Source organism: Pristiophorus japonicus, unplaced genomic scaffold (genome assembly GCF_044704955.1).
Source record: "Pristiophorus japonicus isolate sPriJap1 unplaced genomic scaffold, sPriJap1.hap1 HAP1_SCAFFOLD_221, whole genome shotgun sequence".
In the NCBI taxonomy this organism is placed as follows: Eukaryota; Metazoa; Chordata; class Chondrichthyes; family Pristiophoridae; genus Pristiophorus; species Pristiophorus japonicus.
In genome coordinates, this window is record NW_027251919.1 from 379,733 (window position 1) to 404,546 (window position 24,814).

A 24,814-nucleotide genomic window follows, 5' to 3' on the forward strand; every position below is an offset into this window, starting at 1 on the left:
TCAGTATTTAAATTTACTGTCCATCATCCTTTGTCTCTCTCTCTTCTCCCTTTCCTTTCAGATTGTTCCCCGATCTCTCTCTTTCTCTCTCGAAAGAAAATAGGAGTAGGCCATTTGGCACTTTAAGCCTGCACTGCCATTTAATGAGTTCATGGCTGAACAGGCAACTTCTAACTCCTAACTCCTTTTTGAATATATTTAATGAATTGGCCTCAACAACTCTCTGCGGTAGAGAATTCCACAGGTTCACAACTCTCTGGGTGAAGAAGTTTCTCCTCATCTCGGTCCTAAATGGCTTACCCCATATCCTTTGACTGTGACCCCTGGTTCTGGACTTCCCCAACATCGGGAACATTCTTCCTGCATCTAACCTGTCTAAACCCGTCAGAATTTTATATGTTTCTCATTCGTCTGAACTCCAGTGAATACAAGCCCAGTCGATCCAATCTTTCTTGATATGTCAGTCCCGCCATCCCGGGAATCAGTCTGGTGAACCTTTGCTGCACTCCCTCAATAGCAAGAATGTCCTTCCTCAAGTTAGGAGACCAAAACTGTCCACAATACTCCAGGTGTGGCCTCACCAAGGCCCTGTACAACTGTAGTAACACCTCCCTGCCCCTGTACTCAAATCCCCTCGCTATCTTACTCCTTCTCCCTCTTTCCCCTTAACCTCTCTTTCCCCACCCCACTCTCTCTCTCCCCTGCCCCCTCTCTCTTCCTCTCTGTCTCCCCTTCCCCCACTCTCTCATTCCTTCCCCACTCTCTCCCCTTCCCCTCCCTCCCGCTCTTTCCCACTCCTTCCCCTCTCTCTCTCTCTCTCTTTCCTGCTCCTTCCCCTGTCCTCATCCAAGTTGCTGGCTCCATAGCTCAGGGGTTAGAGCACTTCCCCTCCTCTCTTTCCCCTTCCCCCTCTCTCTCGTTCCACTCTCTCGTTTCCCTTCCCCTCTCTTTCCTGCTCCTTCCCCTGTCATGCCCCGAGTAGGTGGCTCCATTGCTCAGAGGTTAGAGCACTGGTCTAATAAACCAGGGGGCGTGGGTTCAAATCTCACTGGGGCAGACTCGAAATTAGCTCAATATTTAAATTCACTGTCATTCTGTTCCTCTCTTTTCCCTTTCATTTCAGATTGTCACTCTCTCTCTCTCCCCTTTCTCACTCTGACCCTCTCTTTCCCCACCCCACTGTCTCTCTCTCCCCTGCCCCTCTCTGTATCCCCTTCCCCCACTCTCTCACTCTCCTGCCTTCCCTTCCCCTTCCTCTCTCTCTTCTTTCCCACTCCTTCCTGCTCCTTCCCCTGTCCTCAGTCCAGCAGGTGTCTCCATAGTTCAGGGGTGAGAGCAGGGGTCTTGTCAACCAGGGGTCTTGGTTTCAAATCTTACTGGGGCCTACTCAAAATTAGCTCAGTATTTAAATTAACTCGAGATTTAATTATAAATATTAACCACTCCGAGACCGATCCTGGAACTACAGGCTCTGTCTTGCCCCCTTCACCAATCTTTCTCACACCTTATTCTTCTCTCCGTTTCCCAGCTTCTGTGGGGGCTGTGGAGAAAGAGCGGGGGGAGTGGGAATAATCTCTCTCACACAGCCGACACAGACACGATGGGCCGAATGGCCCTCCTTGTGTGCTGCAAGATTCTGTGAATGTTCAGGGATGAATCACAGAGAATGATTATTCGGGCCCCATCTCCTTGTTAACAATAGTAAGATGTAGACATGAGCTGGTGTCACAGGTGGCTCCATAGCTCAGGGGTCTTGTAAACCAGGGGTCGTAGGTTTCAAATCTCACTAGGGCCTACTCAAAATTAGCACAGTATTTAAATTCACTGTCAATTAACAAGGGGTTTAATTGTAAATAATAAACAGCCCTGAAACAACAAGCTCCCATCACGACCTGTACTATATCTTTTTCCCGCTATCTCGATTTCCCCGTCTCTCACTCATTCCCCTCACTCACCCTCTCCCATTCCCCTTTCTACCCACCCTCCTCTCTCTCTCTCTCTCTTCTTCCTTTCTTTTCAGATTCTCCCTCTCTCTCCCCTTCCTTTCTCTCTCTCCTGTCTCCTCCCGCTCTTGCCTTCCCATCTCTCTCTCCTTCCTCGCTCTCTCTCTCCCATGACCCTCTGTCTCCCCTTCCCCCCCTCTCTCACTCCTTCCACTTTCTCTTTTCCCTTCCCCTCTCTTTCCTGCTCCTTCCCCTGTATTTCCCAAAGTAGTTGGCTTCATAGCTCAGGGATTGGAGCACTGGTTTAATAAACCAGTGGATGTGAGTTCAAATCTCACTGGGGCTGACTCAAAATTAGCTCAGTATTTAAATTCACTGTAAATTAACAAGGTGTTTAATTATAAATATTAAACAGCTCCGTGATCGATCCTGGATCAACAGGCTCATTTCTCTTACAATCACTCTCCCCTTCCAGATCTCTCTCTTCCTTCCCCATCCGACATCTTTTTCTCCCTCTCTCTCTATCTCACTCTCCCCATCTGCTCCCTCTTTCCCTTCCCTGCCTCTGTCTCCCCTTCTCTCTCTCTCTCTCCTTCTCTCTCTCTCCTTCCCTCTCTCACTCCTTCCACTCTCTCTTTTCCCTTCCCCTCTCTTTCCTGCTCCTTCCCCTGTCTTAATTAGAGCAGGTAGCTCCACACCTCAGGGGTTAGAGCACTGGTCTTATAAACCATTTAACCAAACGTTGTGAGCTCAAATCTCATGAGGAGCTATTTAAAATTAGTCCAGTATTTCAATTAACAAATGTTGAATTATAAATATTACAGCTCCAAGACCGATTCTGGAACAACAGGTTCCCTTCCCCATCATGACATGTTCTGCATCTTTTTACCCCTCTCTCCCTTTCCCACTATCTCGCTTTCCCCGTCTCTCAATCATTGCCCTCTCTCACACACTCCCCTCACCCTCTCTTCATCTCCACTTTCCCTCTCTCGCTCCCCTTCCACTCTCGACTTCCCTACTCTCTCTCACTCCTTCCCTCTCTCTCCCCTTAACTTCTCTTTCCCCTCCCTCTCTCTCTCTCTCCCCTTCCGCTCTCTCCCCTTCCCCTCTCTTTCACACTCCTTCCCCCTCTCTTCCCTTAACCTCTCTTTCCCCTTCCCTCGCTCTCTCCCCTGCCCCTCCCTCTTTCGCCCAGTCCACTTCCCTCTCTATCACTCCTTCCCCTCTCTCCCCTTCCCCTTCCTCTCTTTCCCCTTCCCCTCTCTCTCACTCCTTCCCCTGTCTCTTTTCCCTTTCCCCTCTCTTTCCTGCTTTTTCCCCTATGTTTCCCACAGCAGGTTACTCCATATCTCAGGGGTTGGAACACTGGTCTTGTAAACCAGAGGTTATGAGTTCAAATCTCACTGGGGCCTACTCAAAATTAGTTTTGTATTTAAATATGTGACTCTCATTTCTCCCGCCTCTGCCTTTTCACTTTCCATCTCCTCTCTCTCATTTTTCCCTTTCCTTTCAGATTCTCCCCTTCTCTCTCTCCCCTTCTCCCTTTCTCTCTCTCACTCTCCCCTTCAGCTCTCTTTCTCTCTCGGCCCCCCGCCCCCCTCCCACTCTCTCTCTCCCCATCATAAAAGGTTACTACATGAGATAAAAGTTCACGGGGTTGGGGGTAATATATTTGCATGGATAGAGGGTTGGCTAATTAACAGAAAACAGAGAGTCGGGATAAATGGTTCAATCTCCGGTTGGCAAACAGTAACTAGTGGTGTGCCGCAGGGATCAGTGCTGGGACCCCAACTATTTACAGTCTATATTAACGAATTGGAAGAAGGGACCGAGTGTAACGTAGCCAAGTTTGCTGACGATACAAAGATGGGAGGAAAAGCAATGTGTGAGGAGGACACAAAAAATCTGCAAAAGGACAGAGACAGGCTAAGTGAGTGGGCAAACATTTGGCAGATGGAGTATAATGTTGGAAAGTGTGAGGTCATGCACTTTGGCAGAAAAAAATCAAAGAGCAAGTTATTATTTATTTCCTCATCTCTACTCTAAACTTCCCCCCAATTACTTTAAATCTATGCCCCCTGGTTATTGACCCCTCTGCTAAGGAGAAATAGGTCCTTCCTATCCACTCTATCCAGGCCCCTCATAATTTTATACACCTCAATTAAATCTCTCCTCAGCCTCCTCTGTTCCAAGGAAAACAAACCCCAGCCTATCCAATCTTTCCTCATAGCTAAAGTTTTCCAGTCCTGGCAACATCCTGGTAAATCTCCTCTGCACCCTCTCCAGTGCAATCACATCCTTCCTGTAATGTGGTGACCAGAACTGCACGCAGTACTCCAGCTGTGGCCTAACCAATGTTGTATACAGTTCGAGCGTAACCTCCCTGCTCTTGTATTCTATGCCTCGGCCAATAAAGGCAAGTATTCCGTATGCCTTCTTAACCACCTTATCCACCTGGCCTGCTACCTTCAGAGATCTGTGGACCTGCACTCCAAGGTCCCTCTCTTCCTCTACACTTCTCAGTGTACGACCATTTAATGTGTATTCCCTTGCCTTGTTAGTCCGCCCCAAATGCATGACCTCACACCTCTCTGGATTAAATTCCATTTGCCACTGTTCTGCCCACCTGACAAGTTCATCGATATCTTCCTGCAGTCCACAGCTTTCTTCTTCATTGTCAGCCCCACGGCATATTTCTGTATCATCTGCAAACTTCTTAATCATACCCCCTATATTCAAGTCTAGATCATTGATGTATACCACAAAAAGCAAGGGACCCAGCACTGAGCCCTGTGGAACCCCACTGGAAACATCCTTCCAGTCACAAAAACACCCATCAACCATTACCCTTTGCTTCCTGCCTCGGAGACAATTTTGGCTCCAACTTGCCACTTTGCCCTGGATCCCATGGGCTTTTACTTTTGTGACCAGTCTGCCATGTGGGACCTTATCGAAAGCTTTGCTAAACTCCATATACACTACATCGTACACACTGCCCTCATCAACCCTCCTGGTTACCTCCTCGAAAAATTCAATCATTAGTCAGACAGGAACTTCCCTCAACAAATCCGTGCTGACTGTCCCTGATTAACCCGTGTCTTTCTAAATGTAGATTTATCCTGTCCTTCAGGATTTTTTCCAATAATTTTCCCACCACGGAGGTTAGGCTGACTGGTCTGTCATTACTCGGTCTCATTTTTCCCTTTCTTTTAAGATTCTCCCTCTCTCTCCCCTTCCTTTCTCTCTCCCCATCTCCTCCCTCTCTCGCCTTCCCATCTCCCTCCCCTTTCTCTCTCTCACTCCTTCCCTCTCTTTCCCCTTTCCACTCTCTCTCACTCCTTTCACTCTCTCTTTTCCCTTCCCCTCTCTTTCCTGCTCCTTCCCCTGTTTTTCCTAGAACAAATGGTTCCATAGCTCAGGGGTTAGAGCGCTGAACTAGTAAACAAGGGGCCGTGGGTTCAAATCTCACTGGGGCCTACTCAAAATTAACTTAGTATTTAAAATTGCTGTTAATTAACAAAGTATTTCATTATAAATATTAAACAGCTCTGTGACCGATTAGAGCAACAGGCTCATTTCTCTTACACTCACTCTCCCCTTCCAAATCTCTCTCTCCCTTCCCCATTCTGCATTGTTTTCTCCCTCTCTCGATCTCATTTTCCCCGTCTCTCACTCATTCCCCTCTCTACCCTTCCCCCTCCCTCACCCCAGCCTCTTTCCTTCCCCCTCACTCTCTATCCTTCTCCTTCCCCTCCTTCCACGCACGCTCCCTCTCTTTCCCTTCCCCTGTCTCTGTCTCCCCTTCTCTCTCTCTCCTTCAATCTCTCACTCCTTTTCCTCTCTCCCTCCCTTCCACTCTTTCTCCCTTTGGAGCGTGGGAAGCAAAGGAGCAACGAGAGATCGTGGTGTAGGTGCAGCGAGAGATAGTGGTGAGAGATCAGAGCGGAGGAACGGTGAATGAGAGTTCAGGGCCCAGGAGAGGCGAGGGCCCAGGGGCAGCACGGGCCCAGCCCACACTGTGCATTATGTGTGCGCACTGGGTCCGTGTAGCAGAGCTGGTCTCCAGTTGTCCTGGTTAACCCTTGCCACAGGACCCAGACCTCGCTCTGTCAAGCCCATGTGGTGGCTGGTGTACAACGGTCACCCCACGTTAAAACAATCCACCCACAGGCATCTTCCACCCTTCAACTGGAGTTGAGGACTGGAACATCGGGTCCTTCATTGAAACATTTGTGAACTCATCCCTTTTGGTGTGGAAACAAGTCATCCTTGTTCGACGGAGTGCCGATGATGTCACAATAAAAAGCTGCCAGGCGTATAACTGGCCAACTACCAGTCGACAGGTGCAGGGTTAAATGGAACAAGCTGATCGCCACCAAACAAGGACCAGAAAGCTGACAAAATCTGTTCTCTGTTCAGGTGATTGTCCCTCCACGGGTTCAGTGAGCAGTGACACCGAACGCTGGTCCTGCTGGTCCTTATGTTGCCAACGTTCTGTTTTCCGTACGATCTCACAAACACGCACAGGTTTGTGAGATGGCTGATAACTTCAGGAAACCCAGTCAGAGTGACCTGACTTTATTGTTGTAAACAGCACTGGCTGCAATGCCCCAGTAGTCCACCGGATGGAGCTATATATATATATATTACACTTCTCCCTCCTTAATGAAGAAGTAATTTGAACAAAACAATCATCGTATATCACTTGCAAAAAGGAAAGTGCTATCACTGCTGTTATGTTACCGATACGACATCACAAACACACAGGCTGTAAGGTGGCTGATAACTTCAAGAAACCCAGTCAGAGTGACCTGACTTTATTGTTGTAAACAGCACTGGCTGCAATGCCACAGTAGTCCACTGGATGGAGCTATATATACTCCACTGGTATCACCCACACTTTGCTTTTTACATTAGAACATAAGAAATAGGAGCAGGAGTAGGCCATACGGCCCCTCAAGCCTGCTCCGCCATTTAATACGATCATGGCTGATCCGATCATGGACTCAGCTCCACTTCCCTGCCCGCCCCCTTATTCCCTTATCGGTTAAGAAACTGTCTATTTCTGTCTTAAATTTATTCAATGTCCCAGCTTCCACAGCTCTCTGAGGCAGCGAATTCCACAGATTTACAACCCTCTGAGAGAAGAAATTCCTCCTCATCTCAGTTTTAAATGGGCGGCCCCTTATTCTAAGATCATGCCCCCTAGTTCTAGTCTCCCCCATCAGTGGAAACATCCTCTCTGCATCCACCTTATCAAGCCCCCTCATAATCTGATATGTTTCGATAAGATCACCTCTCATTCTTCTGAATTCCAATGAGTAGAGGCCCAACCTCCTCAACCTTTCATCATAAGTCAAACCCCTTCATCTCCGGAATCAACCGAGTGAATCTTCTCTGAACTGCCTCCAAAGCAAGTATAACCGGTTTTTATTCAAGCATGCTGGGGAAGAGTTCCGATGGACCTTCTCAGAACAGAGGTTTTCACAATTACAATTCTGCCGCTTTTTGAGGTGTGTGGGCCTCCTACAGAACCACCGATTGGTCGACTGCTCTCGGCGAAGTGACATTGATTTGTTGAACCTTTCCAGACTGGCTCTGATAGGTTCTTTCCCACCTGTCCATCTCCAATCACACGTCACCCTCCCGGAATGTGTCATTCAGTGGTGTCAACGTGGCTCGAGGGGCCATATGGCCTACTCCTGCTCCGATTTCTTATGTTCTTAAACCGAGGTTGAGTGTGAGTGATTCCGTGGTCGCTATACGGCCGGGGATCAATTCCTTATCTCAGGGAGTCCAGCTTGAGGAAGAGAAGACATTTGTGAGGGGATTTGAACCCGTGACCTGTGGGTTTACCAATCCGGTGATTATCACAAAGGACTGTGACACACACACACACACTTCCCATTGACTCTCCATTTTCAAAGCAGTTTTATTTGGGTTTTTTGTTTTTTTTAACTCCATCACAGTGTGTATTTACAAGTTATTTACGCTTCCCATTCTTGACGTCTCGTTTTAACAAAAGCGCGTGCTTGCAGGGCGAGGTCTGTGTCAGCCCCTTCACACACCGCCTCTCCCCTCATACCCTGCCAAACGCAGGGGGAGGCGGGTGCACAGTCCAATCCCAATCGATTCACCTCGCTCCTTCCGCTCGCGCGCTGGGAGCTCGAACACTCCACATTTTGTCTTTTTAAAAGAAAACTCAGGTTCCTGCACCGTCACACCACAGCGATTAGACTTACTGCCACCCTGCCTTCTCCATTTGCCCCAAAGCTTTGGAAAGAACACAAGAATCAGGAGCAGGGGAGTCACCCCCATGGCCCCCTCGAGCCTGCTCCGCCATTTAATACATGGCTGATCTTCGAGCTAGTCTCCTCTCTTCCCTCCTTATCCCTTGATTCCTCCAGAGTCCAAAAATCTATTGAGAGCTGTCATAGAATCAAAGAATAATTGTGACACAGAATCAGGCCATTGGGCCGACCAAGAGCTACCCAGCCTAATCCCACTTTCCAGCTCTCGGTCCGTAGCCCTGTAGGTTACGACACTTCAAGTGTACATCCAGGTACTTTTTGAATGTGGTGAGGGTTTCTGCCTCTACCACCCTTTCAGGCAGTGAGTTCCAGACCCCCACCACCCTCTGGGTGAAGACATTTCCCCTCAAATCCCCTCTAAACCTCCCCCCAATTACTTTAAATCTGTGCCCCCTGGTTATTGACCCCTCTGCGAAGGGGAAATAGGTCCTTCCTATCCACTCTATCCAGGCCCCTCATAATTTTATACACCTCAATTAAATCTCCCCTCAGTCTCCTCTGTTCCAAGGAAAACAACCCCCAGCCTATCCAATCTTTCCTCATGGCTAAAGTTTTCCAGTCCCGGCAACATCCTGGTAAATCCCCTCTGCACCCTCTCCAGTGCAATCACATCCTTCCTGTAATGTGGTGACCAGAACTGCATGCAGTACTCCAGCTGTGTTGTGTACAGTTCAAGCATAACCTCCCTGCTCTTGTATTCTATACCTCGACTAATAAAGGCAAGTATTCCGTATCCGTCTTAACCACCTTATCCGCCTGGCCTGCTACCTTCAGGGATCTGTGGACCTGCACTCCAAGGTCCCTCTGTTCCTCTACACTTCTCAGTGTCCTACCATTTAATGTCTATTCCCTTGCCTTGTTAGCCCTCCCCAAATGCATGACCTCACACCTCTCTGGATTAAATTCCATTTGCCACTGTTCTGCCCTGCTGACCAGTTCATCGATATCTTTCTGCAGTCCACAGCTTTCTTCTTCATTATCAACCCCACGGCATATTTTTGTATCATCTGCAAACTTCTTAATCATACCCCATATATTCAAGTCTAGATCATTGATGTATAACACAAAAAGCAAGAGATCCAGCACTGAGCCCTGTGGAACCCCACTGGAAACATCCTTCCAGTCACAAAAACACCCATCAACCATTACCCTTTGCTTCCTGGCTCTGACAATTTTGGCTCCAACTTGCCACTTTGCCCTGGATCCCATGGGCTTTTACTTTTGTGACCAGTCTGCCATGTGGGACCTTATCGAAGGCTTTGCTAAACTCCATATACACTACATCGTACACACTGCCCTCATCAACCATCCTGGTTACCTTCTCGAAAAATTCAATCGTTACTCAGACAGGAACTTCCCTCAACAAATCCATGCTGACTGTCCCTGATGAACCCGTGTCTTTCTAAATGTAGATTTATCCTGTCCTTCAGGAATTTTTCCAATAATTTTCCCACCACGGAGGTTAGGCTGACTGGTCTGTCATTACTCGGTCTATCCCTTTCTCCCTTCTTAAACAAAGGTACCACCTTCGCAGTCCTCCAGTCCTCTGGTACCACACTTGAAGCCAGAGAGGATTGGAAAATGATGGTCAGAGCCTCTGCTATTTCCTCTTTTGCTTCGCTCAACAGCCTGGGATACATTTCATCCTGGCCTGAGAATTATCCACTTTCAGAGCTGCTAAACCCCGGGGGAAGGGCGGGGGGTGTATCAGGGAGGAGGGGTAGAGCGGGGGTGGAGCGGGGAGGGCAGGGGTGGGGGTGGGGCGGAGTGGGAATAATCTCTTTCACACAGCCGACACAGACACGATGGGCCGAATGGCCCTCCTTGTGTGCTGTAAGATTCTGTCAATGTTCAGGGATGAATCACCGAGAATGATTATTCCGGCCCCACCTCCTTGTTAACAATAGTAAGATGTAAACAGGACCTGGTATTACAGGTGGCTCCATAGCTCAGGGGTTAGAGCATGGGTCTTGTAAACTAGGGGTCGTGGGTTCAAAATGAACTTAATATTTAAGTTTGTTGTCAGTTAACAAGGTTTTTAATTATAAATGTTGAATATCTCTGAGACTGACTGAGGAACAACAGGCCTTCCTCGTACCCTTTCATCTCTCTCTGCCCTCCCCATCATGACAATTTTTACCCCTCTCTCCCTTTCCAACTATCTCGCTTTCCCCGTTTCTCACTCTGCTTCCCCCTCTCATCTCCCTTCCCCCGCTCATCTCCCTTCCCCCTCTCATCTCCCTTCCCCCTCTCTTCTCCCTTCCCCCTCTCATCTCCCTTCCTCCTCTCTTCTCCCTTCCCCCTCTCATCTCCCTTCCCCCTCTCATCTCCCTTCCCCCTCTCATCTCCCTTCCCCCTCTCTTCTCCCTTCCCCCTCTCATCTCCCTTCCCCCTCTCTCCCCTCACTCTCTCCCCTTCCCTTTCTCCTCCCCCTTGCTCTCTCTCCCCTTCCCACTCTTACACACTCGTTACCCTCTATATCTCGCTCCTGCACCTCTCTCTCACTCCTTCCACCTCTCTCCCCTTTCCCCGCTCTTTCTCCCCTTCCTCACCTCTTTCCTTCCCCCTTTCTCTCCCCTTCTCTCTCTGGATGTTTAACATCTCTGAGACAGAGCCTGGAACAACAGGCTCCCCGCACACCCTTCCCCCTCTCCTCTTCTCGTCTCTCTTACACTCTCTCTTCCTTTTTACCTGCTCGATCTCACTCCTTCACCCTCTCTTTCCCCTTCCCCTCTCTCCTTCCCCTGTCTCATTCTCCACTTCTCCTCTCTCCCCTTCCCCTGTCTCAATCTCCCCTTCCCCTCTCTCTCCTCTCTCCCCTTCCCTCTCTACTTTCATTCTCTCACTCCTTCCCCTCTCTCTCCTTCCTCCTCTATCTTCCCTCTCTCTCCCCTCCCCCTCTCTCCCCTACCCACTCTCTCCCCTGCCCCCTCTCCCTTTTCACTCTCCCTCTCCCCTTCCCCTATCTTCCCTCCCCTCTCTCCTCTCTCTCACTTTTCCCTTTCTTTTCAAATTCTCCCCATTCTCCCTCTCTCTCCCCTTCCTTTCTCTCTCCCCTGTCTCCTTCCTCTCTCGCCTTCCCATCTCTCCCCCCTTCCTCTCTCTCACTCCTTCCCTCTCTCTCCCCTTCCCCCTCTCTGTCACTTCTGCCCCCTCTCTCCCCTTCCCCTCCCCTCCCTCTCTCTCCCCTTCCCCTTCCTCTCTCTCCCCATCCCCCTCTCTCTCACTCCTTCCACTTTCTCTTTTCCCTTCCCCTCTCTTTCCTGTTCCTTCCCCTATCTTTACGTGAGCCAGTGGCTCCATAGCTCAGGTGTTAGAGCACTGGTCTAGTAAACCAGGTGTCGTGGGTTCAAATCTCACTGGGGCCTACTCAAAGTTAACCCAGTATTTAAATTTGCTGTTAGTTAACAAGGTCTTTAATTATAAATATTAAACAGCTCCAAGACTGATCCTGGAGAAACAGGATCATTTCTCTTCCACTCTCTCTCCCCTTCCAAATCTCTCTCTCCCTTCCCCATTCTACATCTTTTTCTCACTCTCTCGCTATCTCCTTTTCCCCGTCTCTCACTCATTCCTCTCTCTCCACTTCCCCCTCCCTCACCCCACCTTCTTTCCGTTCCCTCCCTCTGTCTCCCCTTCTCTCTCTCTCGTGCCTCTCTCTCTCTCCTTCCCTCTATGACTCCTTTCCCTCTCTCCCTCCCTTCCCCTCTCTCTCTCCCCAGCTCCTTCCCCTGTCTTTCCCAGAGCAGGTGCCCTCCTTTCTCTCTCTCCTTTCCCTTTCCTTTGAGACCCTCCCCTTCTCTCTCTTCTTCCCCTCCCTCTCTTTCCCCTTCCCCTTTCTCTTTCCTCTTTCCTACTCCTTCCCCTCTCTTCCCCCTTCTGCATTGTCCCCGCCTCTCTCTCTCCCTGTCTCCCCTTCCCCCTCTCTCTCACTCCTTCCTCCCTCTCTCCCCTTCCCACTCTCTCTCACTCCTTCCCCCTCTCTCCCCTTCCCCCTCTCTCTCACTCCTTCCCCCCTCTCTCCCCTTCTCCTTTTTCTCCCTTTACCCCTCTTTCACTCCTTCCCATCTCTCTCCCCTTCCGCGCTCTCCCCTTCCCCTCTCTTTCGCAATCCTTACCCCTCTCTCCCCTTCCCACTCTCTCTCACTCCTTCCCCCTCTCTCCCCTTCCCCCTCTCTCTCACTCCTTCCCCCCTCTCTCCTCTTCTGCTTTTTCTCCCTTTACCCCTCTTTCACTCCTTCCCATCTCTCTCCCCTTCCGCTCTCTCCCCTTCCCCTCTCTTTCGCACTTTTCCCCCCTCTCTTCCCTTAACCTCTCTTTCCCCTTCCCTCGCTCTCTCCCCTGCCCCTCTCTTTCTCCCAGTCTCCACTTCCCTCTCTCTCTCACTCCTTCCCCTTTCTCCACTTTCCCTCCCTCTCTCCCCTTCCCCTTTCTCCACGTTCCCTCTCTCTTTCCCCTTCCACTCTCGACTTACCCACTCTTTCTCACTCCTTCCCTCTCTCCCCTTAACATCTCTTTCCCCTCCCTCTCTCTCTTTTCAAAAACAGGTGGCTCCATAGCTCAGGGGTTAGAACACTGGTCTTGTAAACCAGGGGTCGTGAGTTAAAATCTCACTGGGACCTCCTCAAAATTAGTTTAGTATTTAAATACCAGTCTCTCCCTCCTCCCTATTCTTTCCCACTTTTCAGATTCTCCCCCTTCCCCTCTCTCTCACTTTCCCTTTCCCCTCACCTCTCACTCGTTTGTTTGCCTCTCTCTCTCCCCTTCTCCGATCTATTTCACTCCTTCCCCTCTCTCTCTCTCCCCGCCCTTTCCACACTTTCTCTCACTCCCCCTTCCCATTTCTCTCACGCTGCTGCCTCTCCCTCTCTCCCCGAACCACTCTTTCTCCTCTCTGCTGCTCTCTCTTTCCATCACATTACGACCCGTTCTACATCTTTTTACCCCACTCTCTCCCATTCCCCTCCCTCTCTTTCCTCTTCCCCTCTCACTCACCCATTCTACTCTCTCGTTTCCCTTCCCCTCTCTTTCCTGCTCCTTCCCCTGTCTTTGCCAGTACACTTGGCTCCATAGCTCAGGGGTTAGAGCACTGGTCTAGTAAATCTCACTGGGGCCTATTTAAAATTAGCTCAGTAGTTAATTCACCGTCAATTAACAAGGGGTTTAATTATAAATATTAAACAGCTCCGAGACCAACTCTGGAACAACAGGCTCCCCTCACACCCTTCCCCCACTCCTCTTCTCATCTCTCTTATACTCTCTCTCTCTCCCTTCCCCATCATGACCCGGTCTACATCTTCTTACCCCTCTCTCCCTTTCCCACTATCTTGCTTTCCCCATCTCTCACTCATTCCCCTCTCTCTCCCCTTCCCCTCCCTCTCTTTCACCTTCCCCCTCTCTCTCACATCTCCCCCTCTCTCTCACCTGTTCCTTCTCTCTCCTCTACCCATTTCCTCCCCTCACTTTCCCCTTCCCCTCTCTCTCTCTCCTTCGCTTCTCTCTCCCCTTCCCCACTCTCTCCCCTTCCGCCTCACTCTCCCCTTCCCCCCTCTCTCTCACTTTCTCCACTCTCTCCCCTTCCCCTTCACCTTCCTCCCCCTCTCTCTCCTTCCACTCTCTCTCTCCCCTTCATCTCTCTCTCCCCTTTCCCTCTCTCACTCCCCATCCCCTCTCTCTCCTTCCCGACTCTCACCCCTTCCCCCTCTCTCTCCCCTTCCCCCTCACTCTCCCCTTCCCCCCTCTCTCCCCTTCCCCCCTCTCTCCCCTTGCCCCCCTCTCTCCCCTTCCCCCCCTCTCTCCCCTTCCCCCCTCTCTCCCCTTCCCCCCCTCTCTCCCCTTCCCCCCTCTCTCTCTCCCCTTCCCCCTCTCTCTCCCATTCTACTCTCTCTTTTCCCTTCCCCTCTCTTTCCTGCTCCTTCCCCTGTCTTTCCCAGGGCAGGTGGCTCCATAGCTCAGGGGTTAGAGCACTGGTCTTGTAAACCCAGGGTCATGAGTTCAGATCTCACTGGGGCCTATTCAAAATTAAGTCAGTTTTTAAGTTTGCTGTCAGTTAACAAGGTTTTTAATGACAAATGTTTCATATCTCTGAGACTGACTGAGGAACAACAGGCCTTCCTCGTACCCTTTCGTCTCTCTCTGCCCTCCCCATCATGAGTCTTTTTACCCCTCTCTCCCTTTCCAACTATCTCGCTTTCCCCGTTTCTCACTCTGCTTCCCCCTCTCTTCTCCCTTTCCCCTCTCATCTCCCTTCCCCCTTTCTCCCCTCAGTCTTTCCCCTTCCCTTTCTCCTCCCCCTCGCTCTCTCTCCCCTTCCCACTCTTACACACTCGTTACCCTCTATATCTCGCTCCTGCACCTCTCTCTCACTCCTTCCCCCTCTCTCCCCTTTCCCCACTCTTTCTCCCCTTCCTCACCTCTTTCCTTCCCCCTTTCTCTCCCCTTCCCTCTCTGGATGTTTAACATCTCTGAGACCGACCCTGGAACAACAGGCTCCCCTCACACCCTTCCCCCTCTCCTCTTCTCGTCTCTCTTACACTCTCTCTCCCTTTTCCCCCGCTCGAACTCACTCCTTCACCCTCTCTTTCCCCTTCCCCTCTCTCTCCTTCCCCTGCCTCATTCTCTCCATCCCCTCTCTCTCCTTCCCCTGTCTCATTCTCCCCTTCTCCTGTCTCCCATTCCCCTGTCTCATTCTCCCCTTCCCCTCTCTCTCCTCTCTCCCCTTCCCTCTCTACTTTCATTCACTCACTCCTTCCCCTCTCTCTCCTTCCTCCTCTATCTTCCCTCTCTCTCCCCCTCTCTCCCCTACCCACACTCTCCCATGCCCCCTCTGCCTTTTCACTCTCCTCTCCCCTTCCTCTATCTTCCCTCCCCTCTCTCCTCTCTCTCACTTTTCCCTTTCTTTTCAGATTCTCCCCATTCTCCCTCTCTCTCCCCTTTCTTTCTCTCTCCCCTGTCTCCTCCCTCTCTCGCCTTCCCATCTCTCCCCCCTTCCTCTCGCTCACTCCCTCCCTATCTCTCCTCTTCCCCCTCTCTCTCACTCCTTCCACTCTATCTTTTCCCTTCCCCTCTCTTTCCTGTTCCTTCCCCTATCTTTCCCAGAGCAGGTGGCTCCATAGCTCAGGGGTTAGAGCACTGGTCTAGTAAACCAGGGGTCGTGGGTTCAAATCTCACTGGGGCCTACTCAAAGTTATTTAAATTTGCTGTTAGTTCACAAGGTCTTTAATTATAAATATTAAACAGCTCCAAGACTGATCCTGGAGAAACAGGCTAATTTCTCTTACACTCTTTCTCCCCTTCCAAATCTCTCTCACCCATCCCCATTCTACATCTTTTGCTCACTCTCTCGCTATCTCCTTTTCCCCGTCTCTCACTCATTCCCCTCTCTCCCCTTCCCCCTCCCTCACCCGACCTTCTTTCCGTTCCCTCCCTCTGTCTCCCCTTCTCTCTCTCTCGTGCCTCTCTCTCTCTCCTTCCCTCTATGACTCCTTTCCCTCTCTCCCTCCCTTCCCCTCTCTCTCTCCCCAGCTCCTTCCCCTGTCTTTCCCAGAGCAGGTGCCCTCCTTTCTCTCTCTCCTTTCCCTTTCCTTTGAGACCCTCCCCTTCTCTCTCTTCTTCCCCTCCCTCTCTCTCACTCCTTCCCCCCTCTCTCCCCTTCCCACTCTCTCTCACTCCTTCCCCCTCTCTCCCCTTCCCCCTCTCTCTCACTCCTTCCCCCCTCCCCACTCTCTCTCACTCCTCTCTCCCCTTCCCCCTCTCTCTCACTCCTTCCCCCCTCTCTCCCCTTCTCCTTTCTCTCCCTTTACCCCTCTTTCACTCCTACCCATCTCTCTCCCCTTCCGCTCACTCCCCTTCCCCTTTCTTTCGCACTCCTTCCCCCTCTCTTCCCTTAACCTCTCTTTCCCCTTCCCTCGCTCTCTTCCCTGCCCCTCTCTTTCTCCCAGTCTCCACTTCCCTCTCTCTCTCACTCCTTCTCCTTTCTCCACTTTCCCTCCCTCTCTCCCCTTTCCCTTTCTCCACGTTCCCTCTCTCTTTCCCCTTCCACTCTCGACTTACCCACTCTTTCTCACTCCTTCCCTCTCTCCCCTTAACTTCTCTTTCCCCTCCCTCTCTCTCTTTTCTAAAACAGGTGGCTCCATAGCTCAGGGGTTAGAACACTGGTCTTGTAAACCAGGGGTCGTGAGTTCAAATCTCACTGGGGTCTCCTCAAAATTAGTTTAGTATTTAAATACCAGTCTCTCCCTCCCCACTTTTCAGATTCTCCCCCTTCCTCCATCTCTCACTTTCCCTTTCCCCTCACCTCTCACTCGTTTGTTTGCCTCTCTCTCTCCCCTTCTCCGATCTATTTCACTCCTTCCCCTCTCTCTCTCTCCCCGCCCCTTCCACACTTTCTCTCACTCCCCCTTCCCATTTCTCTCACACGCCTGCTTCTCTCTCACTCCTTCTCCCTCTTTCTCCTCTCTGCTGCTCTCTCTTTCCATCACATTACGACCCGTTCTACATCTTTTTACCCCACTCTCTCCCATTCCCCTCCCTCTCTTTCCTCTTCCCCTCTCTTTCCTGCTCCTTCCCCTGTCTTTGCCAGTACACTTGGCTCCATAGCTCAGGGGTTAGAGCACTGGTCTAGTAAATCTCACTGGGGCTTATTTAAAATTAGCTCAGTAGTTAATTCACCGTCAATTAACAAGGGGTTTAATTATAAATATTAAACAGCTCCGAGACCACCTCTGGAACAACAGGCTCCCCTCACACCCTTCCCCCTCTCCTCTTCTCATCTCTCTTACACTCTCTCTCTCCCTTCCCCATCATGATCGTTCTACATTTTTTTACCCCTCTCTCCCTTTCCCACTATCTTGCTTTCCCCATCTCTCACTCATTCCCCTCTCTCTCCACTTCCCCTCCCTCTCTTTCACCTTCCCCCTCTCTCTCACATCTTCCCCTCTCTCTCACCCGTTCCTTCTCTCTCCTCTACCCATTTCCTCCCCTCACTCTCCCCTTCCCCCCTCTCTCTCCTTTCCCTCTCTCTCTCCCTCCCTCTCTCTCCCCTCCCGCTCTCTCTCTCCTTCGCCTCTCTCTCCCCTTCCCCACTCTCTCCCCTTCCCCCTTACTCTCCCCTTCCCCCTCACTCTCCCCTTCCCCCTCACTCTCCCCTTCCCCTCTCTCTCTCCCCTTTCCACCTCTCTCTCCCCTTACCCCCTCTCTCTCCCCTTCCACTCTCTCTCTCCCCTTCACCTCTCTCTCTCCTCTTTCCCTCTCTCACTCGCCATTCCCTCTCTCTCCTTCCCCTCTCTCTCCTTCCCTACTCTCACCCCTTCCCCCTCTCTCCTTCCCTACTTTCACCCCTTCCCCCTCTCTCTCCCCTTCCCCACTCTCTCCCCTTCCCCCTCACTCTCCGCTTCCCCACCTCTCTCCCCTTCCCCCCTCTCTCCTCTTCCCCCCTCTCTCCCCTTCCCCCTCTCTCTCTCCCCTTCCCCCTCTATCTCCCATTATACTCTCTCTTTTCTCTTCCCCTCTCTTTCCTGCTCCTTCCCCTGTTTTGCCCAGGGCAGGTAGCTCCATAGCTCAGGGGTTAGAGTGCTGGTCTTGTAAACCCTGCGTCATGGGTTTAGATTTCACTGGGGCCTATTCAAAATTAGCTCAGTATTTAATTTTGCTGTTAGTTAACAAGGTGTTTAATTATAAATATTAAACAGCTCTGTGACTGACCCGAGATCAACAGGCTCATTTCTCTTACACTCTTTCTCTCCCTTCCACATTCTGCATCTTTTTCTCCCTCTCTCTCTATCACATTTTCCCCGTCTCTCACTCATTCTCCTCCCTCACCCCACCCTCTTTCCTTTCCCCTCACTCTCGATCCGTCTCCCTCGCTCTTCTCTCACTTCATCCCCTCCTTCCACTCACTCTCCCCATCTCTTTCCCTTCCCTGCCTCTGTCTCCCCTTCTCTCTCTCTCCTGCCTCTCTCTCTCCTTCCCTCTCTCTCCCCTTCCACTCCCTCTCTCACCTCTTTTCCTCTCTCCCGCCCTTCCCCTCTCTCTCTCCCCAGCTCCTTCCCGTGTCTTTCCCAGAGGAGATGCCCTCCTGTCTCTCTCTCCTTTCCCTTTCCTTTGAGATTCTCCCCTTCTCCCTCTTCTTCCCCTCCCTCTCTTTCCCCTTCCCCTCTCTCTTCTCTCTTTCCTACTCCTTCCCCTCTCTCCGCCACTGCTACATTCTCCCCGCCTCTCTCTCTCCCCTTCCTCTCCCTGTCTCCCTTTCCCCCTCTCTCTCACTCCTTCCACCCTCTCTCCCCTTCCTTCCCCCCTCTCTCCCCTTCTCCTTTCTCTCCCTTTACCCCTCTTTCACTCCATCCCATCTATCTCCCCTTCCGCTCTCTCCCCTTCCCCTCTCTTTCGCAATCCTTCCCCCTCTCTCCCTTAACCTCTCTTTCCCCTTCCCTCGCTCTCTCCCCTGCCCCTCTTTCTTTCTCCCAGTCTCCACTTCCCTCTCTCTCTCCCCTTCCCCTCCCTCTCTTTCCCCTTCTCCTCTCTCTCACTCCTTCCCCTCTCTCCCCTTCCCCTCCCTCTCTCTCCACTTCCCCTCTCTCTCACTCCTTCCACTCTCTCTTTTCCTTTCCTCTCTCTTTCCTGCTCCTTCCCCTGCCTTTCTCAGAGCAGTTGGTCACTCGAAGCTATTTAAAATTAGCCCAGTATTTCAATTAACAAGGGTTGAATTATAAATATTACAGCTCCGAGACAGACTCTGGAACAACAGGCTCCCCTTCCAAATCTCTCTCACCCTTCCCCATCATGACCTGGTCTGCATCTTTTTTTACCCCTCTCTCCCTTTCCTGCTACCTTGCTTTCCCCGTCTCTCACTCTCCTTCCCCCCTCTTCCCGCTTCCACCTCTCTCCCCTCACTCTCTCGCCTTCCCTCTCTCTCACATTCCACCCTCTCTCCCATTCCCTTTCTCCTCCCCCTCGCTCTCTTTCCCCTTCCCACTCTTACACACACATTACCCTCTATCTCTCACTCCTACGCCTCTCTCTCACTCCTTCCCCCTCTCTCCTCTTTCCCCACACTTTCTCCACTTCCTCTCCACTTTCCTTCCCCCTTTCTCTCCCCTTCCCTCTCCCTCACTCATTCCCCTCTCTCTCCCCTTCCCTTCTCTCTATTCCCTTCTCACTCCACTGCCTCCTCCCTCACCCTCGCTTTTCGTTTCCATCTGACCCCTTTCCCCTCTCTCCCCTTCCCTCTCTCCCTTTCCCCCTCTCCCCCTTCCCTCTCTTCCTATCCCCTCTCTCTCTTTCCTCCTCGCCAGACAGAGAGAAAGTGAGAGATAGTAAGAGAGACACAAAGAGAGAACATGTGATAGAGTGAGAGTGAGAGATGGAGAGACAGATACACTGAGAGAGAGAAAGCGAAAGATACAGAGAGAGAGTGAGATTGAGAGAGACGGAGAGACAGAGAGATTGGGACAGAGTGTGACTGAGTTGCCTTGGGATGTTTTACTACGTGAAAGACCCGATATATCGATGTTGAGAAGTGAATATTGAAGAGACGGAGGCAGGAGTCTGGGGGATGAGACACAATCTGAGCGTTTCACTGACCCCTCCTCATTCTTCAAACACACAGCACGAACTGGGGAATGACCCACAGCCCAGGGCAGGTGGCTCCATAGCTCAGAGGTTAGAGCACTGCCTAGTAAACCAGGGGTCGTGAGTTCAAATCTCACTGGGGCCGACTCAAAATTAGCTCATATTTAAATTCACTGTCAATTAACTAGAGATTTAATTATAAATATTAAACATCTCTGAGACCGACCCTCGAACTACAGGATCCTTCTTGCCCCCTTCACCAATCTTTCTCACGCCTTATTCCTCTCTCCGTCTCCCAGCTTCTCACTCTGTCTCTCCGCTTTTGCCTTTCCCCTCTCTCTGTCTCTCTCTCTCTCTCATTGCCTGTTGCTCTCTCTCTCTGCCCTCTACGTCACCGTCTCTCACCGTCTCTCCTTCTCCATCTCTGTGTCTCTCTTTGTCACAGCCCCTCGAGCCTGTTCCGCCATTCAATTAGATCAGGGCTGATCCATATTTTAACTCCATCTACCCGCCTCGGTTCCATAACCGTTAGCAACCTTGCCTAACCAAAATAATAGAATCAGAGAACATTATGAGACAGAAGGAGGTCATTTGGCCCATCATGTCTGTGCCGGTCGGAAGAACAGTTACCCAGCCTAATCCCACCTTCCAGCTCTCGGTACGTAACCCAGGGGATTTGCAGGATTTTGCGGAGACATCGTTGGTGGTATTTCTCCAGCGACTTGAGCTGTCTGCTGTACATGGTCCATGTCTCTGAGCCATACAGGAGGGCGGGTATCACTACAGCCCTGTAGACCATGAGCTCGGTGGTAGGTTTGAGGGCCTGGTCTTCAAACACTCTTTTCCTCAGGCGGCCGAAGGCTGCACTGGCGCACTGGAGGCGGTGTTGGATCTGGTGGTCAATGCCTGCCCTTGTTGATAAGAGACTCCCGAGGTTTGGGGAATGGTCCCCGGTGTCCAGGGCCGCCCCGTGGACCTTGCTGACTGGGGGGCAGTGCTGTGCGGCGAGGACAGGCTACTGGAGGACCTTTGTCTTACGGATGTTTAGTGTAAGGCCCGAGCTCTCGTACACCTCGGTGAAGATGTTGACGATGACTTGGAGATCAGCCTCTGAATGTGAGCAGACGCAGGCGTCGTCCACGTACTGTAGCTCGACGACAGAGGTTGGGGTGGTCTTGGACCTGGCCTGGAGACAGCGAAGGTTGAACAGGTTCCCACTGGTTCTGTAGTTTAGTTCCACTCCAGCGGGGAGCTTGTTGACTGTGAGGTGGAGCACGGCAGCGAGGAAGATTGAGAAGAGGGTTGGGGGCGATGACACAGCCCTGCTTGACCCCGGTCCGGACGTGGATTGGGGTCTGTGATGGATCCGTTGGGTCAGGATCGCGGCCTGCATGTCGTCGTGGAGCAGGCCGGAGGATGGTGAGGAACTTTTGGGGGCAGCTGAAACGGAGGAGGACGCTCCATAGACCCTCGCGGTTGACGGTGTCAAAGGCCTTTGTGAGGTCGAAGAAGGCCATGGACAAGGGTTGGTGCTAGTCCCTGTATTTCTCTTGTCCTCATCGACCCTCCTTGTTACCTCCTCAAACAACTCAATCAAGTTAGTCAGACACGGCCTTCCCTGAACAAATCCACACCGACCGACCTTGATTAATCTGTGTCTTTCTCAATGTAGGTTTATCCTGTCCCTCAGAATTGATCCCAGTCATAACTTTCACCGGGGAATGGGATAAATACTTGCCGGGCTGTGGGGAAAGTGCGGGGGGCGGGGAATAATCTCTCTCACAGAGCCGACACAGACACGATGGGCCGAATGGCCCTCCTTGTGTGCTGTAAGATTCTGTCAATGTTCAGGGATGAATCACCGAGAATGATTATTCGGGCCCCATCTCCTTGTTAACAATAGTAAGATGTAAACAGGAGCTGGTGTTACAGGTGGCTCCATAGCTCAGGGGTTAGAGCATGGGTCTGGTGAACGAGGAGTTGTGACGTCAAATTTTACTGGGGCCTATTCAAAATTAGCTCAGTATTTCAATTCACTGTCCATCACCCTTTGCCTCTGTCTCTCTGTTTCTTCTCCCTTTCCTTTCAGATTATTCTCCTCTCTCTCTCTCTCTCTCTCTCTCTCTCTCTCTCTCTCTCTCTCTCTCTCTCTCTCTCTCTCTCTCTCTCTCTCTCTCGAGGTGCAGGAATAGGCCATTCAGCCCTTTGAGCCTGCACTGCCATTCAATGAGTTCATGGCTGTACAGGCAACTTCAGTACCCCATTCCTGCTTTCTCACCATACTCCTTGATCCCCCTAGTAGTAAGGGCTACATCTAACTCCTTTTTGAATATATTTAGTGAATTGGCCTCAACAACTTTCTGTGGTAGAGAATTCCACAGGTTCACCACTCTTTGGGTGAAGAAGTTTCTCCTCATCTCGGTCCTAAATGGCTTACCCCTTATCCTTCGACTGTGACCCCTGGTTCTAGACTTCCCCAACATCGGGAACATTCTTCCTGCATCTCACCTGTCCAGTCCCGTCAGAATTTTAAACGTTTCTATGAGATCCCCTTTCATTCGTCTGAACTCCAGTGAATACAAGCCCAGTTGATCCAGTCTTTCTTGATATGTCAGTCCTGCCATCCCGGGAATCAGTCTGGTGAACCTTTGCTGCACTCCCTCAATAGCAAGAATGTCCTTCCTCAAGTTAGGAGACCAAAACTGTCCACAATACTCCAGGTGTGGCCTCACCAAGGCCCTGTACAACTGGAGTAACACTTCCCTGCCCCTTACTCAAATCCCCTCGCTATCTTACTCCTTCTCCCTCTTTCTCCTTAACCTCTCTCTCTCCCCTGCTCCCTCTCTCTTACTCTCTGTCTCCCCTTCCCCCACTCTCTCATTCCTTCCCCTCCCTCTCTCTCCCGCTCTTTCCCACTCCTTCCCCTCTCTCTCACTCCTTCCCCTCTTTCTCGCTCCTTCCTGCTCCTTTCCCTGTCTTCATCCAAACTGCTGGCTGCATAGCTCAGGGGTTGGAAAGCACTGGTCTTGTAAACCAGCGGGTTGTGGGTTCAAATCTCACTGGGGTCTATTCAAAATTAGCTCATTGTTTAAATTCATCGTTCATCTTTCTTTCCTGCCTCTGTCTCTCTTTCTTTTCGGATTGACTCTCTCTCTCCCTTTCTCACTCCTTCCCCCCTTTACCCCCCCTTCTCTCTCTCCTTTCCCCCTCCCAGTCTCCCCTTTCCCCTCTCTCTCATTTCTTCCCCTTTCCCTCCTTATCTGACTCCTTCCCTTCTCTCCCCCCTTCTACTCTCTCTCTCCCCGTTCCTTCCCTCTCTTTCATCTCCCCATCCCTCTCTCTCATTCCTTCCCCTCTCTCTCACTCCTTCCATTCTCTCTTTTCCCTTCCCCTCTCTTTCCTGCTCCTTCCCCTGTTTTTCCCAAAGCAAGAGGCTCCATAGCTCAGGGGTTAGAGCACTGGTCTATCACACCAGGGATTGTGGGTTCAAATCTCACTGGAGCCTTCACAAAATTAGCTCAATATTTAAATTCACCGTCCATCATTCTGTTCCTCTCTCCCTTTTCCCTTTCCTTTCAGATTGTCACCCTCTCTCTCTCCCCTTTCTCACTCCGACCCTCTCTTCCCCCACCACACACTCGTGCTCCCCTGCCCCTCTCTCTTCCTCTCTGTCTCCCCTTTCTCCCCACTTCCCTTCCCCTCCCGCTCTCTCGTTTTTCCCGTTTCTTCCCCTGTCTTTCCCAAAGCTGATGGCTCCATAGCTCAGGGGTTTGCGCACTGGTCTAATAAACCAGCAATCGTGGGTTCAAATCTCACTGGGGTCTGCTCAAAATTAGCTCAATATTTAAATTTACCGTCCATCATTCTGTTCCTCTCTCCCTTTTCCCTTTCCTTTCAGATTGTCACCATCTCTCTCTCTCTCCCCTTTCTCACTCGGACCCTCTCTTCCCCCACCACACACTCTCGCTCCCCTGCCCCTCTCTCTTCTTCTATGTCTCTCCTTCCCCCCACACTCTCACTCTCCCCACTTCCCTTCCCTTCCCGCTCTCTCGTCTTTCCCACTTCTTTCCTGCTTCTTCCCCTATCTTTCCCAAAACAGGTGGCTCCATAGCTCAGGGGTTAGAGCACTGGTCCAATAAACCAGCAATCGTGGGTTCAAATCTCACTGGGGTCTACTCAAAATTAGCTCAGTATTTAAATTAACAAGGGATTTAATTATAAATATTAAACAGCTCTGGGACTGACCCTGGAACTACAGGCACCTTCTTGCCCCCTTCACCAATCTTTCTCATGCCTTATTCCTCCCTCCGTCTCCCTGCTTCTCACTCTGTCTCTCCACTTCTCCCTTTCCTCTTTCACTCTCACCCTTTCTCCCTTTCTCTTTTCCGCTCTCATTGCCTGTCGCTCTGTCTCTCTCTGCCCTCTACGTCCCTCTCTTGCTCCGTCTCTCCCTCTCCATCTCTGTGTCTCTCTTTGTCACAGGAACAGGAGGAGGCCATTCAGCCCCTCGAGCCTGTTCCGCCATTCAATTAGATCAGGGCTGATCCACATCTTAACTCCATCTACCCGCCTTGGTTCCGTAACCGTTAGTAACCTTGCGTAACCAAAATAATAGAATCAGAGAACATTATGAGACAGAAGGAGGCCATTTGGCCCATCGTGTCTGTGTCGATCGGAAGAACAGTTACCCAGCCTAATCCCACTTTCCAGCTCTCGGTCCGTAGCCCTGTAGGTTACGACACTTCAAGTGCACATCCAAGTACTTTTTAAATGTGGTGAGGGTTTCTGCCTCTACCACCCTTTCAGGCCGTGAGTTCCAGACCCCCACCACCCTCTGGGTGAAGACATTTCCCCTCAAATCCCCTCTAAACCTCCCCCCAATTACTTTAAATCTGTGCCCCCTGGTTATTGACCCCTCTGCTAAGGGAATCAGGTCCGTCCTATCCACTCTATCCAGGCCCCTCATAATTTTATACACCTCAATTAAATCTC

The 24,814-nt window shown here is 51.0% G+C and overlaps 7 non-coding genes across 7 annotated transcripts; all 7 read left to right on the top strand.

Annotated features, from left to right (window-relative positions):
- The first annotated feature begins 984 nt into the window (after positions 1-984).
- trnai-aau (transfer RNA isoleucine (anticodon AAU)) lies at positions 985-1,057 on the top strand. The gene has a single exon. It is a non-coding gene; the product is annotated as a tRNA-Ile (tRNA).
- Positions 1,058-11,549: 10,492 nt separating this feature from the next.
- Positions 11,550-11,622, top strand: trnat-agu (transfer RNA threonine (anticodon AGU)). Its single transcript has one exon. It is a non-coding gene; the product is annotated as a tRNA-Thr (tRNA).
- Positions 11,623-12,803: 1,181 nt separating this feature from the next.
- trnat-ugu (transfer RNA threonine (anticodon UGU)) lies at positions 12,804-12,876 on the top strand. Its single transcript has one exon. It is a non-coding gene; the product is annotated as a tRNA-Thr (tRNA).
- A 2,483-nt stretch (positions 12,877-15,359) lies between these two features.
- Positions 15,360-15,432, top strand: trnat-agu (transfer RNA threonine (anticodon AGU)). The gene has a single exon. It is a non-coding gene; the product is annotated as a tRNA-Thr (tRNA).
- Positions 15,433-16,381: 949 nt separating this feature from the next.
- On the top strand, positions 16,382-16,454 carry trnat-ugu (transfer RNA threonine (anticodon UGU)). The gene has a single exon. It is a non-coding gene; the product is annotated as a tRNA-Thr (tRNA).
- Positions 16,455-23,254: 6,800 nt separating this feature from the next.
- On the top strand, positions 23,255-23,327 carry trnad-auc (transfer RNA aspartic acid (anticodon AUC)). The gene has a single exon. It is a non-coding gene; the product is annotated as a tRNA-Asp (tRNA).
- A 596-nt stretch (positions 23,328-23,923) lies between these two features.
- Positions 23,924-23,996, top strand: trnai-aau (transfer RNA isoleucine (anticodon AAU)). Its single transcript has one exon. It is a non-coding gene; the product is annotated as a tRNA-Ile (tRNA).
- The last annotated feature ends 818 nt before the right edge of the window (positions 23,997-24,814 follow it).